The following is an 11874-nucleotide window of genomic DNA, read 5'->3' as shown; positions in this document are numbered from 1 at the left end:
AACTTTTATTATGAATCTGTGCATCCAGCATAACTCCAGACAAGCTCACGCTGCTCTTGTGTCCATGTTAAGCATTCACAATATTACATCCATTTGCAGTTTTAGTCCACAGACTTAATATATATAATAAATACTGGCATATTCTCCATTGTTTACATCAGATTTTGTATAGAAAAATATTCCGTCATTAGCATAGTGTACTATGCCATGTCACCTAATGACTACAGCCCCATTGACTCTATGTTAGGGCATTGATGAAACTAACAGTTGAAATGCGTCAAAACTTTCTCCAGTTAAACTATTACGTTTATCATGTATTATATGGACCAAGAATGGTATTAGTCGTCACATTCTTCCTGGTCCCATTTTTTTATCCTAGTTTGTGTGTAATTTTGCTATAATAGCATAAATAATACCTGTAAAATGCCAGGTATTATTAATGATAATAATGTCAATGTAGCAAAAATTTATTGGTCTGCACTTACAAAGGAGGATCTTTTGGTTTATGGTGTAAACACAGATGTCTGGGTAATATTAAGTTGCCTAGGGATGCAATCATGTGTAGTGATGTCAACTGTAAAGATCCAAGTCATCAGAGGGATATCTGCTCAATGTATAATGATATTTTTAATGCCTTGCATGGTTGTAGTAAGCCTTTTTTTAAATTGAAGGGTATACCGAATAAGACTAGGCCTGGCTGGAGTAAAAATGTATCTGATTATCAGGATGAAGCCAGATAAGCTTTTAAACTATGGGATATAGCAGGTAGACCCAGGCAGGGGCCTGAGCTTGAGTATAAAAAGTCTACAAATGCAAAATACAAGTATGCTATTCGTTTTATCTGTAAAAATGAGCAATCCTTGAGGGCTGATTCTATGGCTATGAAGCTATTAAATCAAAATACCACAGATTTCTGGAAAGATGTAAGAACAATTAATAGATGCAGAGTATAATAGATGCAGATAATATTGCAGAATTATGGAGACAGCATTATTGTAGTCTTTTTAATTGCATCCAAAATTAATTATATGATGTGGATGATATTCAACCTAGTGATTCAATGTCATGTGAGGTGGAATTTGCTATAGGTAAATTGCCTCAAAATAAAGCTAGTGGACTAGATAATATTTCTGTTGAACATCTAAAATATGGAAGTAAGAGGATAGCCCCTTTACTAGCTGTCTGTTTTACTGGCCTTTTGATTCATGGCGTGTTACCAGAATCAATGTTGTCTGTTCTGTTAGTGCCAGTTATTAAGAACAAAGCTGGTATGGTAGGCAACTTAGATAATTATAGACCCATAGCTCTATAGCTAGTGTCCTGTCTAAAGTGTTGGAAAAAATCTTGCTGGATAGGTTAAATGTGTTTATTAAATCTAAAGACAACCAGTTTGGATTTAAGGCTAAACATGGTACTGACCTCTGCATTTATGCATTAAAGGAAATTGTAAATAGGTATAGAAATAAAAACTCATCAGTTTTTATGTGCTTTATTGATGCATCTAAAGCCTTCGATCGGGTCAACCATGCAAAGTTATTTTTAAAAATGAGACAAGAGGGGTGCCAGAATACATTTGTGGGAATCCTGGCTTATTTGTATTCCCACCAGATGATGCAAGTAAAATGGGGCAGTAAACTCTCTTCTCCATATGGGGTTATTAATTGCATGAGACAAGGGGGGGATTTTGTCCCCAATTTTGTTTAATTTTTACATGGATGATCTATCTGAATGTTTGAATGCCTATATGATTGGGAATATGTGTGTGAATCATATTATGTATGCAGATGATCTGGTGGTGTTTATTTTTAGCAATGCTGGCCTTCAACAGCGTTTAAATGTCTGTTCTGATTATGGTCTTGAACATGATATTTTATATAATCCTGATAAGAGTGTGGTTTTGATTTGCAGGACTAAGGAGGATAAAAGTATACAATTTCCAGTCTTCAAGTTGTCTAATAAGAGTCTTACTTAGATCTTAAAATACCTTGGACATTTTATCACATGAACGCATGAAAGACGATGAGGATATTGAAAGACAACAGCGTATGATGCATATGCAGGCGAATATACTTTTACGTAAGTTTAGTTTCTGTTCAGATGAGGTGAAGGTGTCTCTTTTTAAAGTATTTTGTACAACACTTTATACTGCTTATCTGTGGTTCAACTAGTTTACAGAACCTACAGGTAGCCTATAATGATGCAATGATAATTTTACTAAAGAGACTTAGATGGTATAGTGCAAGTGAAATGTTTGTGCTAGAATAATCACTTTTAAAGCAATGTTACAAAATCCTATGTATAGATTTAACTGTCGGCTAAATGATTCTGATAATGAGATTATTGTGGGTCTATACTACACAATATCAGTCAAAGCTTTGGAGACACTGGTAATGTTGTATTCTGTAGCTATTTATTGTGTGGGTTTATGTGTGGGTTGTCTTATTGTCTTGTCTGTAGTATTCTTTTTTTTAACCTTGAGTGATGATAAAGCTCAAAGTTCACTGCCAGGCGATATATTTTCTTTAACAGAATTCCTCTTTCAAAGCCTACAGTTAACGGCCGGTTTGGACTACAGCCCTCTATTTCCTGCTTTAATGACGTCACTAGAACAGTTTTTTGAATAAACTCCGCCCACAGGAATACATCAGTAACCAGCTAAGCTAACGGCAAGCTAAGCTGCTATCGAATCTCAACACACTTAACAAACTACACAATAAGAACTAGTTACGTATTTCTGAAGGAGGGACTTCACAGAACAAGAAAGACATCAGCCTGTTTTGAGGACAGTGAAAACAGCGCTATACAGATAATTAAATTGTGTGAAAAATACAGCGTTTTTTTACACGTGAAACATGAACACGTGTTATATTGCGCACTATAAACAGAATCAAAGCTTCAAAAACACAGAAAGAACGTGACCTTTAAACTTGTCATACCACACTAGTCAATGTCATTGTATTTGGAAATACAGATAAAACTCTCAAGGTTAACACATACATTGACTCTAGGGGGCCTAAAGACACAAAATAAAGTTAGATATCTTGGTGTAATTTTATAGTCTGACCTTAATTTCAGTAGTCATGTAAAAGCGATAAGCAAATCATTTTACTACCATCTCAGAAGTATAGCCAGAATGAGTTGTTTTGTCTCAAGACAGGACTTGTCAAAAGGGCGTGGCCTCTTGAGTGACGGGCCACTGCTGTCCCTACAGTCGAGCTAGGTGGGTGTGGTTTTAGCAACCAGCCAACCCAGCTTTACCCACATCCCACCTCTTTACATATTTTTTGTTATCTGTGTGAGATGCGCAGTGACGTGTGCCAAGATGGCGACGGCAGGCTCCGCCAACTACTGTAAGGTGACCAGACGTCCCCGTTTTCCGGGGACAGTCCCGTTTTTTGGTGTTCTGTCCCCGACTGAAGCTGTCCCCGGAAATGTCCCCGTTTTACAGCACGTCCAAAACAACCAGCGAATACACTGAAAAACCAGATCAACATAGTGTTTGTAGTACCAGACCGGAGCAATCATGTAATGATTATTTTCACCAGCTGAGGGGGCCGCGAGCTACTAATTACTTGTCCACGCCACTAGTTTAGCGATTAAGTATTTACTACGAGACACATGAGAAAGCATCATTATCATCAATCAAGTTATCATAAGATATGAAATACGAAAAAAAGTTATGGGGGCTTAAGGTACTAAATACTCATGTTAAATTAAAATAATAAACCAATGAAGTGAACTGATCACAGTATGTTACGGAGCATTTGTTTTGTGTAGGCTAAATATGTTTACATTTTGCATTATTCCTTCTGTTCTTTACATTTACAATGTTATGAAATCAGCTGAAGTAGTACCTTAGAACTCATTTTTGATGAGATATGTCTCTTGTGTAAAAAACGGGAGAAAATAGATTTTTAGGCTACAGAAATTGTTCAATTAATTGAATTAAAAACACTTCAAAAAATAACTTTCTTATTAGTATTTTTCTCTTGTTTTCAGTACAAATACAAAGATTCTTGGGTCAGGATGCGTTTTCTTGATGGGCAAAATGACCTAAGAATATAAGTCTAATTTTTAGACCAAAATATCAAATTTGTGCTTAAAACAAGCAAAAAAAAAAAAAAAAACTACCACTACTTAATTCAAGAAAAAATATTTTTTGCATGTTTTAAGCACAAATTCACTTAAATTTATTTTTTTGTCCTAAAGCTAAATTTTTCTTAGGGGATTTTGCTTATCAAGAAGGTGCATCTTGTTTAGAGATTTTTTAGATATTTGTACTGAAAATAAGACAAAAATACTATTAAGTAAGAAGAAAGTCATTTTTTGCAGTGAACCCACAACAATAAAAAAAGAAAACTTAAAACAAACATTTTGTCCCCATTTTTTAATTCATAGATAACAAAAAATTAGAGTTTAATGATATTTTCACCATTTAACTAGGAAATGTCCCTGGTTTTCATTTTAAAAATCTGGTCACCTTAAACTACTGGCTTCAAAAAAGCTCTTTACAAACCTATGGGTGACGTCACAGACACTACGTCCATATCTGTATACAGCTTATGTAAATAACTCACTATATAAAAAAGAAAACATGAAATCGTATTATTTGACCCCCTTAAACTTATACTAATTGTGCTTGAAGAGGTCTGTGATTGGATGACAGGCGGTGATCATTCTCAAGTGTGGTGATCAGCACTGCTGTTTGTTCGACTTCATGCGTAACTGACACACAGGTGACATCAATATACCGCAAGAGCATTTCGAAAGCAGTCTCTTATGATTTCTCGAATGGCTCTCACAAGATTTTCATTTCATCTGCCTCTCGGATCTTGTGGTGTCACTTGAATTCAAACAAGCCTGATGTATCAGTCACTGGTTAGATCAATGAGCAGTCAAAAAACGGGACACGGGAGGTCCCATACGGGACTAATCAATTAGGCTAAAAATACAGGACGTCCCGGCTATTACGGGACAATTGGCAACCTTACTTGCAGGTCCTACCCAGCTAACAAAAATATGTTTTGCTAACATTCCCAATAAGTTTCTAATAGGGAAACCTGAAAACCCATCCAAAGTCATTAAAACCATAGATAAAATCATCTTAAATCGTGTAATATTCTGTGAATATATGAAAATATCATGGGATATGCTAATCATTTTGCATGGAAAAAGTCAGAGGTGCATTAGTAATAATTATGTTAATATTTTGCTTTAGGAAATATCAGTACAGATTAGTTAACATGTTTTGCTATTAACTGTAATAATCAAGTGAGATTTGTCTATGAATTTTTGAGTCCACAGGATCTGATCTCATCCTCACCAGATTCAGAGCGATTACGTAAAGCATAATGTCATATATACGTATATACAGGTGCTTGTCATGGAATATCACCAAGAAGTTGATTTGTTTCGCTGGTTCCATTCAAAAAGTCAAACTTGTATATTATATTCATTCATTATACACAGATTGATATATTTCAAATGTTTATTTATTTTAATTTTGATGATTATATCTGACAACTAAGGAAAATCCCAAATTCAGAAAACTAGAAAATTATCACTCTTAAAAATATTGGGTTGTTTTTAACCCGGGGTTGGCTAACTGTTGGACGGAGCGCGTTTCTGGGTTGAAATGAACCAAATAATGAGTTGTTTTAACCCAACTGTTGGGTTGTGTCAACATGGTTGATTGGCAATAACCCAGCAGTTGGGTTGAAGCGGCCCATTGTTTGGGTCGTTTTAGCCCAGAAGTGTGTTCTGTCCTATAGTACCCAGCCCTGAGTTAAATACATGCATTGTTATTTTATACATTTTTATGAAATTCTGTCAAATAAATTTCAATTCAATTCAATACAAAGATACAAAATCTGCCATTTTTAGAAATCTTGGCCAACTAAAAAGTATGAACTTGAAAAGTATGAGCATGTAGTACTCAATACTTAGTTGGGGCTCCTTTTGCCTGAATTACTGCAGTTTTAATATACAAGTTTCACTTTTTGGGTGGAGTTGGTGAAGTGAATGAACTTTTTGATGATATTCTAAATTATATGACCAGCACCTGTATATAATTATATATTAGTTTTTCTAAATATAAATCATATAGTACAGTATATTTGTTACTGTAGGATGTGGTTGTTTCTGTTAGCACTCTGTGCTCTTCTTTATATTTATTTAACACAGCAAAGTTGGAAAGGTAAATTTTTCCTTTCATACTCAATTTAAACTTCTTTTCCAGTCTGATGTCTTCTGTCTAATGGAACAAAGGTTTATCTTAGTGGCTTTGGACACGCAGGGAACAGTGCTGAGAGTCATAAAGAAAGACAATGAGAAACATATTGCTGAAATCCAGTCAGGATTGGGAAAAAGCTGCCCAGAAAAACGTCTGGAGAGGAAACTGGTAAGATTTCTGTTCTTGTTGTGTGTTTTTATTCTCAGAATAAATCTCTGACTATACAGACAGCTTTTAAAATGTTGTGTTTGTTGTATCACACCATATGTCAGTATGCATAAATCTAAATGTAGTTTGTGTTTGGTATGACAGAGGTTTTGCATCTGATCCATCTGCCATAAAGACATCAGGGCATCTTTACTCCTTATATAAAAACATTTCACACAGAGTGACTCTGAGCATAACATGCAGAAATATCAGATTACATCATATTCAAAAAAATGTCTCTTTTGGCTGAACCAGTATACCTCAAAATGATCCAGCAACCACTCGCCTCACAAATACTTTCAACACTTTTGCATCACAGATCAGTGATTCTCACGAAATCCAGACATAGAAGGTGTCCAGCATCAGATTTTCTAAAAAAAGCCATTGAAGCCAGTTTTTTTGCACATATAAGATTAAGGTCTGAATTCACTATAACCATTATTTTTAGAGGATTAAAAAAATATTTCCTATAGAATTATTAAAATTTTTTAGATTATCATTATTTAAATGATCATTACCGCAACATGATATTACATTACATATATGCATTTACAAACTCATGTTTCGGTAATGAAAACTAAAAAGCTGTCTAGGTACTATGACAAACAAAATTTAAACTTTTATCTGGAGAGAAAAAATACGAACTGCTTACCTGGTAGCCATCTTGAGTGTCACAGTCAATTATGTATCTTACAACAATTTAAAAAAAAAACTTAGTTCCTTGAGGGCTTAAACAATGATTGAAAATTGTTGCAGAGGATGAGAAAATTGGTCTTGGACACATTTATATTCCTCATTATTGTCTCTACATTTACCAATGATCACCAAACACCACATGTTTCTTTACTGTAAATGTTTATAATATAACATGCACTGAAGCTTTTTATTTTTTAGATTTTTTAATTATAAATATTTCCATGTCAAAGAACTCAAATCCAGTCATGGACACATTGCGGTAATAAAAATGTTCCCCTTAAATGCGGAAAAAACAAACAAAATTGTTTTGTATGATGTCATTTGAAATCATGTGCAAAATAGTACATGAAGAGATGTTTGTAACTGTATGCTTCTTATTTTGATACTCTTACTTTGCATTTACTTCATCAAAATGTTTCATGACACCTTATAAGTCTAATTTCACGAGAATCACCCAGCTGTGATATTTGCATGGGCAGGAGAATGCAAAGCAACATTTTAATGCGTGCATCATGTGGATCACGTGAATTTACGTAATGTTTGGAAAAGGTTGCAGTATGAGCTCATAAGCACAGATTTAAAAGTCATCTTTCTTTCTTGCAATATTCCTGTAAAATACTCAATACCACAGAAAGTACACAGCAACACAATAAAACCTGCCTGCGTGTTTAAACACCAACATTACAAACAGACAAGAGACCAATAAAATAATACCACGAAAAGTCTAACCCTAACATTATGAAATGTTTACTGGAGGATTTCACGAGCTACTTCACAATGAGTTTCAGGATTTATACATTTCAGTTTCCTATTAAACGAAGAAAAGCTTTTCACCATTGAACTATAAAAAGGAAAAACATTGCCTGCCGTTACTAAAGTCAATATAGTCGATCTAGACAGATAATTATATTTGAATTCTGAAATCACATACATGTATTATGCTGTTGTATTTACCTCATGTCTGTATACAGCACATTATACAGTAGTAGAGACGTGAAGTAACTGACCTTCAACAGTCAGTGTTCACCGCAATAGCCCATCGCTGGAACAGCCATCAGTACAAACAGTGAGGCAGTGTAAGCTGATGGTTTCCAGAAACACTTCTGGCTTCTTTCCATGAAAGAAAAACCTTCTTTCACCACTGGCATGTGGTTTAGTGGCTTACCAACAGGCAGTCACACACGTTTGACCATGCAGTAAAACCCAGCAGAACGCTCAAAACCTCAGGACTGAGTCTCTCACTCAGATTTGGCACACATGAGGGGAAAACACACTGGTTCATCTGGGCGACCTTACCAAAAAGCCTCTTTTGTTGAATGATGAAGACCTGGCATTGACATGCACGGAGAGCTCAACCACACTCCACTAATGTATGCTGAAGAAGATGAATACTGGTAACGGCAGACATTTCCTGTAAGTATGAAGAAACAATAATCAATGACAGTTACTCTACCCAAACCATTTAATACATACAGTAATAATGTAAACTAGGGTAAAATTATAGTTAGATATATGCAAAAGACTCCTTTATCTAAACATGGCTGTCAACTCTAAAATCACTGGAAGAGAAACAGCTTTAAAAACAGTACATTGATTGATTTGTTAGCTATAGTTACATTTTTACTTTTTAAGCTCAGATATTAGATAGTATTAGTATTTTTTCTATTGTTTCTGCTCTTGGTCATGTGCAGTGGCAGCCAGTGACTTCTTTTTACGAGGGCACTCGCTGCGAAGTTCGTCACAACGTTTATGTAGCCCGTCATGGGTGTGGTTCGTCATATAAAATTTCTGCGTGTGGAGTGATCTTATGTGCATCATGTGTCTTGTCAAAATAAGTGCCTGCTGCAGATGCGTCTAAAGGGTTTATTATAAAAGAGACGCTTGCGTTTGCCAGATACTCGCATAATCTCGTGCGTAATCAGAGTTTACTGTTAAAACGATACTCCATGGTTTTGTCATATTAACTCTTTTACCGCCATTGACGAGATATCTCATCAATTAAGAGAAAACGCTTTCCCTCCAATGACGAGATTTTCCGTCTTTCCGCAATACCGCTATTATCCACAAGGTGGTGCCCTTCCGCAACTTTTTAAACTCGGAAGTATTGCCCTATGGCAAGCAGCTGCATGTCCGTGTTTGTTTTAAAGATCGCTCTGAATGGGATCTCTATGAAAAGTCCGTCACAAAAATGGAATTATCTCTGGAATAACCTACCCATATTCAAAAGCTGATTACAAAAGAACCACTTGTATGTTTAGTTATTTAGTAGGGCTGGGTAAAAATATCGATTCATCAATGCATTGCAATTATTTGTTTCTCAATTCAATATCGATTCATCATATCCTATGAATCGATTCAGCCCCCCGGCCAGTGGTGGCGCTGTGGGCAACACTCTAGGGAGAGCGTTCAGCATTGTACAAGATGCGCTTTATCAAAACAGAAAGATCAAAGATGGCAAACAGCAGCACTTCTTTCAAGCCTGCACCATCAATGTGATCAAACATCAGTAATACTACACATTATTTAAAAATATACTCAGGTACTTAATTGCTTGTGTATTTACTTATTATTGAATCGATATCGAAGCAAGCAAATCAATATCGAATTGAATCGAACCGAATTGAACCGAAGCCTCAAGAATCGAAATCGAATCGAATTGTGTAATTCTTAACAATACCCAGCCCTAATATTTAATGAAGAACATTTTCTGGAAGGCATTAAACTTTGGTGAAAATCATGAAAAACGCTGGCTGGCAACTTTTTTTAAAACGCTGGCGGTGAAAGAGTTAAACTATGTTATTACCTTCACTAAGAAGAGTCGATACATACCTCTATCTATTCCTCTATTTGGTAGCACTTAGCTTAGCCCAGTTTATTCAATGGTACCAAACAGAGATGAAGTTAGAAATGACCAAACACATCAACGTTTTTCCTATTTAATACGAGTAGTTATATGATCAAATATGGTGCCAAAAAATAAAACGTGTTAAAAAGGGATTATGGCGGAATAACACTTTTGGGAGTACTTTGACTCATCTGAAAAATCCGCTCCCCTTCTCCCTCTCATAATGAGAGGAAGAATGTTACTGCGCCGAGTCGAAGTACTCCCAAAAGTGTTATTTCATTAAAGGGGACATTCCACAAGACGTTTTTAAGTTATTAAATAAATATTTGATGTCCCCAGAATACATTATGTGCAGTTTTAGCTCAAAAAACCATATAGGGAATTTATTGTGGCATGTTAAAATAGGCACTTTATGGGTCTGAGCAAAAATGCACCGTTTTTTGTGTATCCCTTTAAATTCAAATGAGCTGCTCAGGTGGGCGGAGTCTCAAGCGCTCACGCTGTAGACAAGACATTGCATTCTCTCACAGAAGAAGTAAGAGATGTTCAGCATTATATATTTGAACAAGTTTAAAAAGTTAATCATCTGTTTTATGCATACTAAATACATGTTTATCAGCAGATGGGGAACATTGTGTAATAAAAATAGAGACTTTTACGTCTCATGCTGCCAGTGTTTTAAACCAAACCACACAAGCACATTTAGATGATCTGTAATAAAACAACACGTTTAATGCTTAAACTTAAGAGAAACAGAACAAATGACATGTTTAAGTTTATTGTGTACACATATTAACACATTCGCGTTTCTGTCAGTCTCTCACTCTCTGTCTTGTAACTCCTCGTATTCATTTGAAACTTCAGAGAAACGTTAAACAACATATTTATGCTTATTGTGTATGATAGTGAATACGCGTTGTTCTCTCACTCTGTCTCGTGCAGTGCATTATTCCTCGTTTTCATTCATATAAACTTCAGAGAAACATATTAAACAACATACTTGAAAGCGAACTGTCGCGTTTCTCTCTCTCTCTCTCTCTCTCTCTCTCTTTCTCTCTCTCACTCTCTCTCTCTGTTGCACTAAGGTAATGTTAATCCTTTAGAACGTTAATTCAATCTTTAGAAAGATTATTAAAACTACAAGTTATAAGATTGTAGGCTCCTGATTGTGTTTGCGGGAATACAAACGTGTCGTGCTGTCAGTCATTCTTTCTCTCTCACACTCGTGAGGCCGTTCATGGTTGGATAGCGCAGTTGAAGGGGCGGTATCATTATAATAAGAGCCCCTTAATACGTCATGGGGGGAGCGAAATTCGAATGACCTATATATTCACATGCTTGCAGAGAGAGCCTTACCAAAACAAAGTTACAGGGTTGCTATTTTTTCATGTTTTCTGGGTTGGTAGAAGCACTGGGGACCCGATTATAGCACTTAAACATGGAAAAAGTTACCTAATAGGGTACTTTTTTAATAATTCTACATAGCCCAGCAATAGCAAAGTAAACATGTTAATTTAAACACGTAGGGGCGGTTTCCCAGACAGGGTTAAAATTAATCCAGGATTAGGCCTTAGTTATTTTATATATAGTTATTTTTATATGTCAGGGCAAGCTGTTTTGAAATTAAGGTAGCACAAACATGCATTTTAGTCTGGGACTAGGATAAGCCCTGTCCAGGAAACTGCCCCATAGTGTAAAACTCACCAATTATCCAGCCATGCTCAATTGTGCCTTCTTGGAGACACAGACCACAGAGCTGTTCTGCATAAAGCAGTCGTGTGTTCCCCCAGGCCAGCATGCAACAACATTTAACAATGTGACGTTTGCATCACAAATAATTTGCAATTGTATGGAATGAAACCCCTTTCTGTTGATGTAATTAAACTTGTTGGTG

Source organism: Misgurnus anguillicaudatus, chromosome 2 (genome assembly GCF_027580225.2).
Source record: "Misgurnus anguillicaudatus chromosome 2, ASM2758022v2, whole genome shotgun sequence".
NCBI lineage: Eukaryota > Metazoa > Chordata > Actinopteri > Cypriniformes > Cobitidae > Misgurnus > Misgurnus anguillicaudatus.
Note: the sequence above shows the minus strand (reverse complement) of the source record.